Source organism: Somniosus microcephalus, unplaced genomic scaffold, assembly GCF_052327205.1.
Source record: "Somniosus microcephalus isolate GS21.2 unplaced genomic scaffold, FLI_Smic_1.0 unresolved_chr8, whole genome shotgun sequence".
Lineage (NCBI taxonomy): Eukaryota > Metazoa > Chordata > Chondrichthyes > Squaliformes > Somniosidae > Somniosus > Somniosus microcephalus.
In genome coordinates, this window is record NW_028225186.1 from 8,832,536 (window position 1) to 8,847,909 (window position 15,374).

The 15,374-nt window shown below is 46.9% G+C and overlaps 8 non-coding genes across 8 annotated transcripts; all 8 read right to left on the bottom strand.

Moving 5' to 3' along the window:
- Positions 1-1,286: 1,286 nt before the first annotated feature.
- On the bottom strand, positions 1,287-1,358 carry trnae-uuc (transfer RNA glutamic acid (anticodon UUC)). The gene has a single exon. It is a non-coding gene; the product is annotated as a tRNA-Glu (tRNA).
- Positions 1,359-3,411: 2,053 nt separating this feature from the next.
- Positions 3,412-3,483, bottom strand: trnae-uuc (transfer RNA glutamic acid (anticodon UUC)). Its single transcript has one exon. It is a non-coding gene; the product is annotated as a tRNA-Glu (tRNA).
- A 2,046-nt stretch (positions 3,484-5,529) lies between these two features.
- On the bottom strand, positions 5,530-5,601 carry trnae-uuc (transfer RNA glutamic acid (anticodon UUC)). Its single transcript has one exon. It is a non-coding gene; the product is annotated as a tRNA-Glu (tRNA).
- Positions 5,602-6,541: 940 nt separating this feature from the next.
- On the bottom strand, positions 6,542-6,612 carry trnag-ccc (transfer RNA glycine (anticodon CCC)). The gene has a single exon. It is a non-coding gene; the product is annotated as a tRNA-Gly (tRNA).
- Positions 6,613-9,765: 3,153 nt separating this feature from the next.
- trnae-uuc (transfer RNA glutamic acid (anticodon UUC)) lies at positions 9,766-9,837 on the bottom strand. Its single transcript has one exon. It is a non-coding gene; the product is annotated as a tRNA-Glu (tRNA).
- Positions 9,838-10,777: 940 nt separating this feature from the next.
- Positions 10,778-10,848, bottom strand: trnag-ccc (transfer RNA glycine (anticodon CCC)). Its single transcript has one exon. It is a non-coding gene; the product is annotated as a tRNA-Gly (tRNA).
- A 2,062-nt stretch (positions 10,849-12,910) lies between these two features.
- On the bottom strand, positions 12,911-12,981 carry trnag-gcc (transfer RNA glycine (anticodon GCC)). Its single transcript has one exon. It is a non-coding gene; the product is annotated as a tRNA-Gly (tRNA).
- Positions 12,982-15,105: 2,124 nt separating this feature from the next.
- On the bottom strand, positions 15,106-15,176 carry trnae-cuc (transfer RNA glutamic acid (anticodon CUC)). Its single transcript has one exon. It is a non-coding gene; the product is annotated as a tRNA-Glu (tRNA).
- Positions 15,177-15,374: the final 198 nt, after the last annotated feature.

Sequence of the window (15,374 nt, forward strand, 5' to 3'; positions counted from 1 at the left end):
TAACAGGGAGTGCTCGGGGGCTGTACCCCAGTAACAGGGAGCGCTCCAGTAACAGGCACTGCCCGGGGACTGTACCCCAGTAACAGGCAGTGCCCAGGGACTGTACCCCAGTAACAGGGAGTGCCCGGGGACTGTACCCCAGTAACAGGGAGTGTCCATGGACTGTACCCCAGTAACAGGCAGTGCCCGGGGACTGTACCCCAGTAACAAGGAGTGCCCAGGTACTGTACCCAAGTAACAGGGAATGCCCAGGGACTGTACCCCAGTAACAGGGAGTGCCCAGGGACCGTACCCCAGTAACAGGGAGTGCCCAAGGACTGTACCCCAGCAACAGGGAGTGCCCAGGGACTGTACCCCAGTAACAGGCAGTGCCCGGGGAATGTACCTCAGTAACAGGGAGTGCCCAGGGACTGTACCCCAGTAACAGGGAGTGCCCACGGACTGTACCCCAGTAACAGGGAATGCCCAGGGACTGTACCCCAGTAACAGGGAGTGCCCAGGGACCGTACCCCAGTAACAGGGAGTGCCCAAGGACCGTACCCCTGTAACAGCGAGTGCCCAGGGTCTGTACCCCAGTAACAGGTAGTGCCCAGGGACCGTACCCCAGTGACAGGGAGTGCCCAGGGACAGTACCCCAGTCACAGGGAGTGCCATGGGACTGTACCCCAGTAACAGGGAGTGCCCAGGCACCGTACCCCAGCAACAGGGTGTGCCCGGGGACTGTACCCCAGTAACCGGGAGTGCCAGGGACCGTACCCCAGTAACAGGGAGCGCCCAGGGACTGTACCCCAGTAACAGGGAGTGCCCAGGGACCGTACCCCAGTAACAGGGAGTGCCCAGGGACTGTACCCCAGTAACAGGGAGTGCCCAGGGACTGGCAGGAGGGATGGTAACCAGAGGTAGAATTGTCTTATGCAGCGAATGTTAAGGCCTCATGAATATCAGGATAAGTTATCACGGCCCAGTTACTCTGTCATTCGAGTCTTGCACACGTTGCTAATGTGGCATTTTTCACACTGGCAATGAGTTGACTGATAGCCGTGCTGTGATCAGCTAAGTTTGTTAGGGAGATGCAGTCGGCAAAATAATACATGGAAGACGGATAATAACCGTGACTCTCTGACACTGCGAGGCAAGGAAGCGAATGCTGCACCTCGGTACCGAATGATGCGCTGCTGACTGTTGAGGCAACAGTGTGGAAAATTGAAAGGTTGATGAGGTGCAAGCATTGTTTCGCGCGGGTGCTTTGATTGCTGGCATGTCAAACAGCCAGAAAACGCACATGGTTCCCTGACCGGGAATCGAACCCGGGTCGCGGCGGTGAAAGCGCCGAATCCTATCCACTAGACCACCAGGGAAGGTGTGAGAAGCGGCCTGCCAGCAAGCAGAACAAGGCAGTCTTTCCTCCTTGCTGCTTTGAAATTCAGGTCACTTTCACGCCAGGCAAACTTTTCGTGCAAGATGACATTTTTTAGGCGAGATCACAAAGGACATGTTCAGGAAACCACAGCATCAAGTGCGTGTAGGCGTCCACCTGAAATCTATTTGCTTCTGTGCTTCTCTCAGAGATACACAGTCAGAGAAAAGCCGTCGGGATATTGAATAATCAGCACCAAAATATCAAGGACAATACAGAGGAAACAGTAATGCACTGCTTGAGACAAAGACTCAAACATATGCACGAACACAGATGTGTGCTCACTTTGTGTGAGTATGTCTCAGATATCCATATGATTCATGGAGGCGTGCAGTACAGTGTGAGGCCATTCGGCCAATCGTGCCAGTGCTGTCCACTTGAAAGATCAGACGTGCTTTCTCCCGCTGTTATCTGCATTTCCCTGTCCTCTCTCGTTCCGCAGTGCCCCGCACAAAAGACAAACAGAAGGAGAACACTATGCTAACGAGGAATTGATGCAGGAGGTTTTTATGCAGTTCCTCACCGTTTAAAATTGTTTTAGGTTCAATCTTTCGCTGTTGATCTTTTCCAAGGAGCGCTTTAAGGTGCTGCCAAAACGTTTAAAATTGGGGATGTTAAAATTCCTTCCCGTCGGGGAATTTCACCCCGGTCTCCCGCGTGACAGGCGGGGATACTCACAACGAGACTAACGAGGAAGTGAGCAATGCAATGTCTGTCAGAGTAAGAATCGAGCCTGTTACACAGGAACAGGATGCCATTCAGCCCCTCAAAGCTGTTGCACAGCAACAGGAGCAGAACATTCATACCCTTGATCCACTTGCACAGGTACAGCTAATATATTATTTATGCTCATGTGATGTGTTTGCTATGAAATGAATTGTTAAAAAAATTAGCCTGTATTGACCGGGAATCGAACCCGGGTCTCCCGCGTGGCAGGCGAGAATTCTACCCCTGAACCACCAATGCACGCCGACTTAATCGATTCTATTTTCTGGTAGCTGCAATTTATTTTTGATTTTGTTAATACAAGCGGGGACACTGCGTTTACATAAAAAGCAATATGCAGCAGATACTGCATCTGGAATTGTTGATTAAATGCTGGAAACACTTCGAAGGTCCTGGAAGATCTGTGGACAGAGAAACACAGGGTTAACCTCTCAGGTGCATGAGCTCTCGGTAGAGCTAAGATTTTGCACTTTTCTACGTCCCGTGGGAGTTTCCTTCCAACGTTGTTTAGCTGCTCAAAAATTACATAATTAAGAAACTAACCTTCCCCAAAAGAAAAAATAGGAGCAGGATTGGGCCATTCGGCCCCTCGAGCCCGCCATTTAAAAAGTTCGTGGCTGATGAGATCTTCGACACAACGCAACTTTGCCGCCCGTTCCCCATAACCTTTGACTCCCCTGTAGCTGAAATGTATGTCTATCAGACATACAGAACCCGTTTGACGTCTTACAGTGTGGCCCGAGGGATAGTGTGGAGAAGCTGGGATTGCTTTCCTCTGGAGGCTAAGAGGAAATTTAATAGAGGCTTGCAAAATTACAATGGGTTTTGATAGAGGAAATAAAGACAAACGCTTTCCAATGGCAGGAGGGATGGTAACCACAGGTAGAATTGTCTTATACAGCGAATGTTAAGGCCTCATGAATATCAGGATAAGTTATCACGGCCCAGTTACTCTGTCATTCGAGTCTTGCGCACGTTGCTAATGTGGCATTTTTCACACTGGCAATGAGTTGACTGATAGCCGTGCTGTGATCAGCTAAGTTTGTTAGGGAGATGCAGTCGGCAAAATAATACATGGAAGACGGATAATAACCGTGACTGTTCTGAGGCAAGGAAGCGAATGCTGCACCTCGGTACCGAATGATGCGCTGCTGACTGTTGAGGCAACAGCAGCGGTGTGGAAAATTGAAAGGTTGATGAGGTGCAAGCATTGTTTCGCGCGGGTGCTTTGATTGCTGGCATGTCAAACAGCCAGAAAACGCACATGGTTCCCTGACCGGGAATCGAACCCGGGCCGCGGCGGTGAAAGCGCCGAATCCTATCCACTAGACCACCAGGGAAGCTGTGAGAAGTTGCCTGCCAGCAAGCAGAACAAGGCAGTCTTTCCTCCTTGCTGCTTTGAAATTCAGGTCACTTTCACGCCAGACAAACTTTTCGGACAAGATGGCATTTTTTAGGCGAGATCACAAAGGACATGTTCAGGAAACCACAGCATCAAGTGCGTGTAGGAGTCCACCTGAAATCCATTTGCTTCTGTGCTTTTCTCAGAGATACACAGTCAGAGAAAAGCCGTCGGGATATTGAATAATCAGCACCAAAATATCAAGGACAATACAGAGGAAACAGTAATGCACTGCTTGAGACAAAGACTCAAACATATGCACGAACACAGATGTGTGCTCACTTTGTGTGAGTATGTCTCAGATATCCATATGATTCATGGAGGCGTGCAGTACAGTGTGAGGCCATTCGGCCAATCGTGCCAGTGCTGTCCACTTGAAAGATCAGACGTGCTTTCTCCCGCTGTTATCTGCATTTCCCTGTCCTCTCTCGTTCCGCAGTGCCCCGCACAAAAGACAAATAGAAGGAGACCACTATGCTAACGAGGAATTGATGCAGGAGGTTTTTATGCAGTTCCTCACCGTTTAAAATTGTTTTAGGTTCAATCTTCCGCTGTTGATCTTTTCCAAGGAGCGCTTTATGGTGCTGCCAAAACGTTTAAAATTGGGGATGTTAAAATTCCTTCCCGTCGGGGAATTTCACCCCGGTCTCCCGCGTGACAGGCGGGGATACTCACAACGAGACTAAGGAGGAAGTGAGCAATGCAATGTCTGTCAGAGTAAGAATCGAGCCTGTTACACAGGAACAGGATGCCATTCAGCCCCTCAAAGCTGTTGCACAGGAACAGGAGCAGAACATTCATACCCTTGATCCACTTGCACAGGTACAGCTAATAAATTATTTATGCTCATGTGATGTGTTTGCTATGAAATGAATTGTTAAAAAAATTAGCCTGCATTGGCCGGGAATCGAACCCGGGTCTCCGTTGTGGCAGGCGAGAATTCTACCCCTGAACCACCAATGCACGCCGATTTAATCGATTCTATTTTCTGTTAGCTACAATTTATTTTTGACTTTTGTTAATACAAGCGGGGACACTGCGTTAACATAAAAAGCAATATGCAGCAGATACTGCATCTGGAATTGTTGATTAAATGCTGGAAAAACTTCGAAGGTCCTGGAAGATCTGTGGACAGAGAAACACAGGGTTAACCTCTCAGGTGCATGAGCTCTCGGTAGAGCTAAGATTTTGCACTTTTCTACGTCCCGTGGGAGTTTCCTTCCAACGTTGCTTAGCTGCTCAAAAATTACATAATTAAGAAACTAACCTTCCCCAAAAGAAAAAATAGGAGCAGGATTGGGCCATTCGGCCCCTCGAGCCCGCCATTTAAAAAGTTCGTGGCTGATGAGATCTTCGACACAACGCAACTTTGCCGCCCGTTCCCCATAACCTTTGACTCCCCTGTAGCTGAAATATATGTCTATCAGACATACAGAACCCGTTTGACGTCTTACAGTGTGGCCCGAGGGATAGTGTGGAGAAGCTGGGATTGCTTTCCTCTGGAGGCTAAGAGGAAATTTAATAGAGGCTTGCAAAATTACAATGGGTTTTGATAGAGGAAATAAAGACAACCGCTTTCCAATGGCAGGAGGGATGGTAACCAGAGGTAGAATTGTCTTATGCAGCGAATGTTAAGGCCTCATGAATATCAGGATAAGTTATCACGGCCCAGTTACTCTGTCATTCGAGTCTTGCACACGTTGCTAATGTGGCATTTTTCACACTGGCAATGAGTTGACTGATAGCCGTGCTGTGAACAGCTAAGTTTGTGAGGGAGAAACAGTCGGCAAAATAATATATGGAAGACGGATAATAACCGTGACTGTTCTGAGGCAAGGAAGCGAATGCTGCACCTCGGTACCGAATGATGCGCTGCTGACTGTTGAGGCAACAGCAGCGGTGTGGAAAATTGATGAGGTGCAAGGATTGTTTCGCGCGGGTGCTTTGATTGCTGGCATTTTAAAACAGCCAGAAAACGCACTGGTTCCCTGACCGGGAATCGAACCCGGGCCGCGGCGGTGAAAGCGCCGAATCCTATCCACTAGACCACCAGGGAAGCTGGCAGCAAGTAGAACAAGGCATTCTTTCCTCCTTGCTGCTTTGAAATTCAGGTCACTTTCGCGCCAGGCAAACCTTTCGTACCAGATGACATTTTTTCGGCGAGATCACAAACGACATGTTCAAGAAACCACAGCATCAATTGCGGGTAGGCGTCCACCTGAAATCTATTTGCTTCTGTGCTTTTCTCAGTGATACACAGTCAGAGCAAAGCCGTCGGGATATTGAATAATCAGCACCAAAATATCAAGGACAACACAGAGAAAATAGTAATGCACTGCTTGAGACAAAGGCTCAAACACATACACGAACACAGATGTGTGATCACTTTGTGTGGGTATATCTCAGATATCCATATGATTCATGGAAGCTTGCAGTACAGTATGAGGCCATTCGGCCAATCGTGCCAGTGCTGTCCCCTTGAAAAATCAGACGTGCTTTCTCCCGCTGTTATCTGCATTTCCCTGTCCTCTCTCGTTCCGCAGTGCCCCGCACAAAAGGCAAACAGAAGGAGAACACTATGCTAACGAGGAATTGATGCAGGAGCTTTTTATACAGTTCCTCACCGTTTAAAATTATTTTATGTTCAATTTTTCGCTGTTGATCTTTTCCAAGGAGCACGTTAAGGTGCTGCCCAAAGGTTTAAAATTGGGGATGTTAAAATTCCTCCCCGTCGGTGATTTTCACCCCGGTCTCCCGCGTGACAGGTGGGGATACTCACAAATATACAAACGAGGAAGTGAGCAATGTAATGTCTGTCAGAGTAAGAATCGAGCCTGTTACACAGAAACAGGATGCCATTCAGCTCCTGAAAACTGTTGCACAGGAACAGGAGTAGAACATTCATTCCCTTGACCCAGTTGCACAGATACAGCTAATATATTATTTATGCTCAAGTGATGTGTTTGCTATGAAATGAATTGTTTAAAATGTTAACCTGCATTGGCCGGGAATCGAACCCGGGTCACCCGCGTGGGAGGCGAGAATTCTACCCCGGAACCACCAATGCACGCCGAGTTAACAAATTCCATTTTCTGGTAGCTACAATTTATTTTTGGCTTTTGTTAATACAAGCGGGGACACTGCGTTAACATAAAAAGCTAAAAGCAGCAGATACTGCATCTGGAATTGTAGACTAAATGCTGGAAACACTTCGAAGGTCCTGGAAGATCCGTGGATAGAGAATCACAGGGTTAACCTCTCAGGTGCATGAGCTCACGGTTGAGCTAAGATTTTGCACTTTTCTAGGTGCCGTGGGAGTTTCCTTCCAACGTTGTTTAGCTTCTCAAAAATTACATAATTAAGAAACTAACGTTCCCCAAAAGAATAAATAGGAGCAGGATTGGGCCATTCAGCTCCTCGAGCCCCGCCATTTAATAAGTTCGTGGCTGATGAGATCTTCGACACAACGCAACTTTTCCGCCCGCTACCCATAACCCTTGACTCCCCGACATACAGAACTCGTTTGACGTCTTACAGTGTGGCCCGAGGGACAAGCGATTTCAGTTATGTTGATGGCGTGGACAAGCTGGAATTGCTTTCCTCTGGAGGCTAAGAGGAAATTTAATAAAGGCTTGCAAAATTTCAATGGCTTTTGATAGAGGAAATAAAGACAACCGCTTTCCAATGGCAGGAGGGATGGTAACCAGAGGTAGAATTGTCTTATGCAGCGAATGTTAAGGCCTCATGAATATCAGGATAAATTATCACGGCCCAGGTACTCTGTCATTCGAGTCTTGCACACGTAGCTAATGTGGCATTTTTCACACTGGCAATGAGTTGACTGATAGCCGTGCTGGGAACAGCTAAGTTTGTTAGGGAGATGCAGTCGGCAAAATAATACATGGAAGACGGATAATAACCGTGACTGTTCTGACACTGTGAGGCAAGGAAGCGAATGCTGCATCTCGGTACCGAATGATGCGCTGCTGACTGTTGAGGCAACAGCAGCGGTGTGGAAAATTGAAAGGTTGATGAGGTGCAAGCATTGTTTCGCGCGGGTGCTTTGATTGCTGGCATTTCAAACAGCCAGAAAACGCACTGGTTCCCTGACCGGGAATCGAACCCGGGCCGCGGCGGTGAAAGCGCCGAATCCTATCCACTAGACCACCAGTGAAGCTGTGAGAAGCGGCCTGCCAGCAAGCAGAACAAGGCAGTCTTTCCTTCTTGCTGCTTTGAAATTCAGGTCACTTTCACGCCAGGCAAACTTTTCGTACAAGATGACATTTTTTAGGCGAGATCACAAAGGACATGTTCAGGAAACCACAGCATCAAGTGCGTGTAGGAGTCCACCTGAAATCTATTTGCTTCTGTGCTTTTCTCAGAGATACACAGTCAGAGAAAAGCCGTCGGGATATTGAATAATCAGCACCAAAATATCAAGGACAATACAGAGGAAACAGTAATGCACTGCTTGAGACAAAGACTCAAACATATGCACGAACACAGATGTGTGCTCACTTTGTGTGAGTATGTCTCAGATATCCATATGATTCATGGAGGCGTGCAGTACAGTGTGAGGCCATTCGGCCAATCGTGCCAGTGCTGTCCACTTGAAAGATCAGACGTGCTTTCTCCCGCTGTTATCTGCATTTCCCTGTCCTCTCTCGTTCCGCAGTGCCCCGCACAAAAGACAAATAGAAGGAGACCACTATGCTAACGAGGAATTGATGCAGGAGGTTTTTATGCAGTTCCTCACCGTTTAAAATTGTTTTAGGTTCAATCTTCCGCTGTTGATCTTTTCCAAGGAGCGCTTTATGGTGCTGCCAAAACGTTTAAAATTGGGGATGTTAAAATTCCTTCCCGTCGGGGAATTTCACCCCGGTCTCCCGCGTGACAGGCGGGGATACTCACAACGAGACTAAGGAGGAAGTGAGCAATGCAATGTCTGTCAGAGTAAGAATCGAGCCTGTTACACAGGAACAGGATGCCATTCAGCCCCTCAAAGCTGTTGCACAGGAACAGGAGCAGAACATTCATACCCTTGATCCACTTGCACAGGTACAGCTAATAAATTATTTATGCTCATGTGATGTGTTTGCTATGAAATGAATTGTTAAAAAAATTAGCCTGCATTGGCCGGGAATCGAACCCGGGTCTCCGTTGTGGCAGGCGAGAATTCTACCCCTGAACCACCAATGCACGCCGATTTAATCGATTCTATTTTCTGTTAGCTACAATTTATTTTTGACTTTTGTTAATACAAGCGGGGACACTGCGTTAACATAAAAAGCAATATGCAGCAGATACTGCATCTGGAATTGTTGATTAAATGCTGGAAAAACTTCGAAGGTCCTGGAAGATCTGTGGACAGAGAAACACAGGGTTAACCTCTCAGGTGCATGAGCTCTCGGTAGAGCTAAGATTTTGCACTTTTCTACGTCCCGTGGGAGTTTCCTTCCAACGTTGCTTAGCTGCTCAAAAATTACATAATTAAGAAACTAACCTTCCCCAAAAGAAAAAATAGGAGCAGGATTGGGCCATTCGGCCCCTCGAGCCCGCCATTTAAAAAGTTCGTGGCTGATGAGATCTTCGACACAACGCAACTTTGCCGCCCGTTCCCCATAACCTTTGACTCCCCTGTAGCTGAAATATATGTCTATCAGACATACAGAACCCGTTTGACGTCTTACAGTGTGGCCCGAGGGATAGTGTGGAGAAGCTGGGATTGCTTTCCTCTGGAGGCTAAGAGGAAATTTAATAGAGGCTTGCAAAATTACAATGGGTTTTGATAGAGGAAATAAAGACAACCGCTTTCCAATGGCAGGAGGGATGGTAACCAGAGGTAGAATTGTCTTATGCAGCGAATGTTAAGGCCTCATGAATATCAGGATAAGTTATCACGGCCCAGTTACTCTGTCATTCGAGTCTTGCACACGTTGCTAATGTGGCATTTTTCACACTGGCAATGAGTTGACTGATAGCCGTGCTGTGAACAGCTAAGTTTGTGAGGGAGAAACAGTCGGCAAAATAATATATGGAAGACGGATAATAACCGTGACTGTTCTGAGGCAAGGAAGCGAATGCTGCACCTCGGTACCGAATGATGCGCTGCTGACTGTTGAGGCAACAGCAGCGGTGTGGAAAATTGATGAGGTGCAAGGATTGTTTCGCGCGGGTGCTTTGATTGCTGGCATTTTAAAACAGCCAGAAAACGCACTGGTTCCCTGACCGGGAATCGAACCCGGGCCGCGGCGGTGAAAGCGCCGAATCCTATCCACTAGACCACCAGGGAAGCTGGCAGCAAGTAGAACAAGGCATTCTTTCCTCCTTGCTGCTTTGAAATTCAGGTCACTTTCGCGCCAGGCAAACCTTTCGTACCAGATGACATTTTTTCGGCGAGATCACAAACGACATGTTCAAGAAACCACAGCATCAATTGCGGGTAGGCGTCCACCTGAAATCTATTTGCTTCTGTGCTTTTCTCAGTGATACACAGTCAGAGCAAAGCCGTCGGGATATTGAATAATCAGCACCAAAATATCAAGGACAACACAGAGAAAATAGTAATGCACTGCTTGAGACAAAGGCTCAAACACATACACGAACACAGATGTGTGATCACTTTGTGTGGGTATATCTCAGATATCCATATGATTCATGGAAGCTTGCAGTACAGTATGAGGCCATTCGGCCAATCGTGCCAGTGCTGTCCCCTTGAAAAATCAGACGTGCTTTCTCCCGCTGTTATCTGCATTTCCCTGTCCTCTCTCGTTCCGCAGTGCCCCGCACAAAAGGCAAACAGAAGGAGAACACTATGCTAACGAGGAATTGATGCAGGAGCTTTTTATACAGTTCCTCACCGTTTAAAATTATTTTATGTTCAATTTTTCGCTGTTGATCTTTTCCAAGGAGCACGTTAAGGTGCTGCCCAAAGGTTTAAAATTGGGGATGTTAAAATTCCTCCCCGTCGGTGATTTTCACCCCGGTCTCCCGCGTGACAGGTGGGGATACTCACAAATATACAAACGAGGAAGTGAGCAATGTAATGTCTGTCAGAGTAAGAATCGAGCCTGTTACACAGAAACAGGATGCCATTCAGCTCCTGAAAACTGTTGCACAGGAACAGGAGTAGAACATTCATTCCCTTGACCCAGTTGCACAGATACAGCTAATATATTATTTATGCTCAAGTGATGTGTTTGCTATGAAATGAATTGTTTAAAATGTTAACCTGCATTGGCCGGGAATCGAACCCGGGTCACCCGCGTGGGAGGCGAGAATTCTACCCCGGAACCACCAATGCACGCCGAGTTAACAAATTCCATTTTCTGGTAGCTACAATTTATTTTTGGCTTTTGTTAATACAAGCGGGGACACTGCGTTAACATAAAAAGCTAAAAGCAGCAGATACTGCATCTGGAATTGTAGACTAAATGCTGGAAACACTTCGAAGGTCCTGGAAGATCCGTGGATAGAGAATCACAGGGTTAACCTCTCAGGTGCATGAGCTCACGGTTGAGCTAAGATTTTGCACTTTTCTAGGTGCCGTGGGAGTTTCCTTCCAACGTTGTTTAGCTTCTCAAAAATTACATAATTAAGAAACTAACGTTCCCCAAAAGAATAAATAGGAGCAGGATTGGGCCATTCAGCTCCTCGAGCCCCGCCATTTAATAAGTTCGTGGCTGATGAGATCTTCGACACAACGCAACTTTTCCGCCCGCTACCCATAACCCTTGACTCCCCGACATACAGAACTCGTTTGACGTCTTACAGTGTGGCCCGAGGGACAAGCGATTTCAGTTATGTTGATGGCGTGGACAAGCTGGAATTGCTTTCCTCTGGAGGCTAAGAGGAAATTTAATAAAGGCTTGCAAAATTTCAATGGCTTTTGATAGAGGAAATAAAGACAACCGCTTTCCAATGGCAGGAGGGATGGTAACCAGAGGTAGAATTGTCTTATGCAGCGAATGTTAAGGCCTCATGAATATCAGGATAAATTATCACGGCCCAGGTACTCTGTCATTCGAGTCTTGCACACGTAGCTAATGTGGCATTTTTCACACTGGCAATGAGTTGACTGATAGCCGTGCTGGGAACAGCTAAGTTTGTTAGGGAGATGCAGTCGGCAAAATAATACATGGAAGACGGATAATAACCGTGACTGTTCTGACACTGTGAGGCAAGGAAGCGAATGCTGCATCTCGGTACCGAATGATGCGCTGCTGACTGTTGAGGCAACAGCAGCGGTGTGGAAAATTGAAAGGTTGATGAGGTGCAAGCATTGTTTCGCGCGGGTGCTTTGATTGCTGGCATTTCAAACAGCCAGAAAACGCACTGGTTCCCTGACCGGGAATCGAACCCGGGCCGCGGCGGTGAAAGCGCCGAATCCTATCCACTAGACCACCAGTGAAGCTGTGAGAAGCGGCCTGCCAGCAAGCAGAACAAGGCAGTCTTTCCTTCTTGCTGCTTTGAAATTCAGGTCACTTTCACGCCAGGCAAACTTTTCGTACAAGATGACATTTTTTAGGCGAGATCACAAAGGACATGTTCAGGAAACCACAGCATCAAGTGCGTGTAGGAGTCCACCTGAAATCTATTTGCTTCTGTGCTTTTCTCAGAGATACACAGTCAGAGAAAAGCCGTCGGGATATTGAATAATCAGCACCAAAATATCAAGGACAATACAGAGGAAACAGTAATGCACTGCTTGAGACAAAGACTCAAACATATGCACGAACACAGATGTGTGCTCACTTTGTGTGAGTATGTCTCAGATATCCATATGATTCATGGAGGCGTGCAGTACAGTGTGAGGCCATTCGGCCAATCGTGCCAGTGCTGTCCACTTGAAAGATCAGACGTGCTTTCTCCCGCTGTTATCTGCATTTCCCTGTCCTCTCTCGTTCCGCAGTGCCCCGCACAAAAGACAAACAGAAGGAGAACACTATGCTAACGAGGAATTGATGCAGGAGGTTTTTATGCAGTTCCTCACCGTTTAAAATTGTTTTAGGTTCAATCTTTCGCTGTTGATCTTTTCCAAGGAGCGCTTTATGGTGCTGCCAAAACGTTTAAAATTGGGGATGTTAAAATTCCTTCCCGTCGGGGAATTTCACCCCGGTCTCCCGCGTGACAGGCGGGGATACTCACAACGAGACTAACGAGGAAGTGAGCAATGCAATGTCTGTCAGAGTAAGAATCGAGCCTGTTACACAGGAACAGGATGCCATTCAGCCCCTCAAAGCTGTTGCACAGGAACAGGAGCAGAACATTCATACCCTTGATCCACTTGCACAGGTACAGCTAATAAATTATTTATGCTCATGTGATGTGTTTGCTATGAAATGAATTGTTAAAAAAAATTAGCCTGCATTGGCCGGGAATCGAACCCGGGTCTCCCGCGTGGCAGGCGAGAATTCTACCCCTGAACCACCAATGCACGCCGACTTAATCGATTCTATTTTCTGGTAGCTACAGTTTATTTTTGACTTTTGTTAATACAAGCGGGGACACTGCGTTAACATAAAAAGCAATATGCAGCAGATACTGCATCTGGAATTGTTGATTAAATGCTGGAAACACTTCGAAGGTCCTGGAAGATCTGTGGACAGAGAATTACAGGGTTAACCTCTCAGGTGCATGAGCTCACGGCAGAGCTATGATTTTGCACTTTTCTAGGTGCCGGGGGAGTTTCCTTCCAACGTTGTTTAGCTGCTCAAAAATTACATAATTAAGAAACTAACCTTCCCCAAAAGAATAAATAGGAGCAGGATTGGGCCATTCGGCCCCTCGAGCCCCGACATTTAATAATTTCGTGGCTGATGAGATCTTCGACACAACGCAACTTTTCCGCCCGCTCCCCATAACCCTTGACTCCCCGACATACAGAACTCGTTTGACGTCTTACAGTGTGGCCCGAGGTACAAGCGACTTCAGTTATGTTGATGGTGTGGACAAGCTGGAATTGCTTTCCTCTGGAGGCTAAGAGGAAATTTAATAAAGGCTTGCAAAATTTCAATGGCATTTGATGGAGGAAATAAAGACAACCGCTTTCCAATGGCAGGAGGGATGGTAACCAGAGGTAGAATTGTCTTATGCAGCGAATGTTAAGGCCTCATGAATATCAGGATAAATTATCACGGCCCAGGTACTCTGTCATTCGAGTCTTGCACACGTAGCTAATGTGGCATTCTTCACACTGCCAATGAATTGACTGATAGCCGTGCTGTGATCAGCTAAGTTTGTTAGGGAGATGCAGTCGGCAAAATAATACATGGAAGGCGGATAATAACCGTGACTGTTCTGACACTGTGAGGTACACATAAATGTGGGCATTTAAGGTGTCTTGTTCCCAATGTCATTTGAAACAGCAGGCATTTTACAGAAGGCAAGGAAGTGAATGTTGCTTCTCGGTACCGAATGTTGCGCTGCTAACTGTTGAGGCAACAGCAGCGTGGAAAGCTGAAAAGTTGATGAGGTGCAAGCATTGTTTCGCGCGGGTGCTTTGATTGCTGGCATTTCAAACAGCCAGAAAAAGCACTTGTTTCCTGACCGGGAATCGAACCCGGGCCGCCGCGGTGAAAGCGCCGAATCCTAACCACTAGACCACCAGGGAAGCTGTGGAAAGCATCCTGCCAGCAAGCAGAACAATGCAGTCTTTCCTCCTTGCTGCTTTGAAATTCAGGTCACTTTCGCGCCAGGCAAACCTTTCGTACCAGATGACATTTTTTCGGCGAGATCACAAACGACATGTTCAAGAAACCACAGCATCAATTGCGGGTAGGCGTCCACCTGAAATCTATTTGCTTCTGTGCTTTTCTCAGTGATACATAGTCAGAGCAAAGCCGTCGGGATATTGAATAATCAGCACCAAAATATCAAGGACAACACAGAGAAAATAGTAATGCACTGCTTGAGACAAAGGCTCAAACACATACACGAACACAGATGTGTGCTCACTTTTTGTGGGTATATCTCAGATATCCATATGATTCATGGAAGCTTGCAGTACAGTATGAGGCCATTCGGCCAATCGTGCCAGTGCTGTCCCCTTGAAAGATCAGACGTGCTTTCTCCCGCTGTTATCTGCATTTCCCTGTCCTCTCTCGTTCCGCAGTGCCCCGCACAAAAGGCAAACAGAAGGAGAACACTATGCTAAAAAGGAATTGATGCAGGAGCTTTTTATACAGTTCCTCACCGTTTAAAATTGTTTTAGGTTCAATTTTTCGCTGTTGATCTTTTCCAAGGAGCACGTTAAGGTGCTGCCCAAAGGTTTATAATTGGGGATGTTAAAATTCCTCCCCGTCGGTGATTTTCACCCCGGTCTCCCGCGTGACAGGTGGGGATACTCACAAATATACTAACGAGGAAGTGAGCAATGTAATGTCTGTCAGAGTAAGAATCGAGCCTGTTACACAGAAACAGGATGCCATTCAGCCCCTGAAAACTGTTGCACAGGAACAGAACATTCATTCCCTTGACCCAGTTGCACAGATACAGCTAATATATTATTTATGCTCAAGTGATGTGTTTGCTATGAAATGAATTGTTTAAAATGTTAACCTGCATTGGCCGGGAATCGAACCCGGGTCACCCGCGTGAGAGGCGAGAATTCTACCCCTGAACCACCAATGCACGCCGAGTTAACAAATTCCATTTTCTGGTAGCTACAATTTATTTTTGGCTTTTGTTAATGCAAGCGGGGACACTGCGTTAACATAAAAAGCTAAAAGCAGCAGATACTGCATCTGGAATTGTAGACTAAATGCTGGAAACACTTCGAAGGTCCTGGAAGATCCGTGGATAGAGAATCACAGGGTTAACCACTCAGGT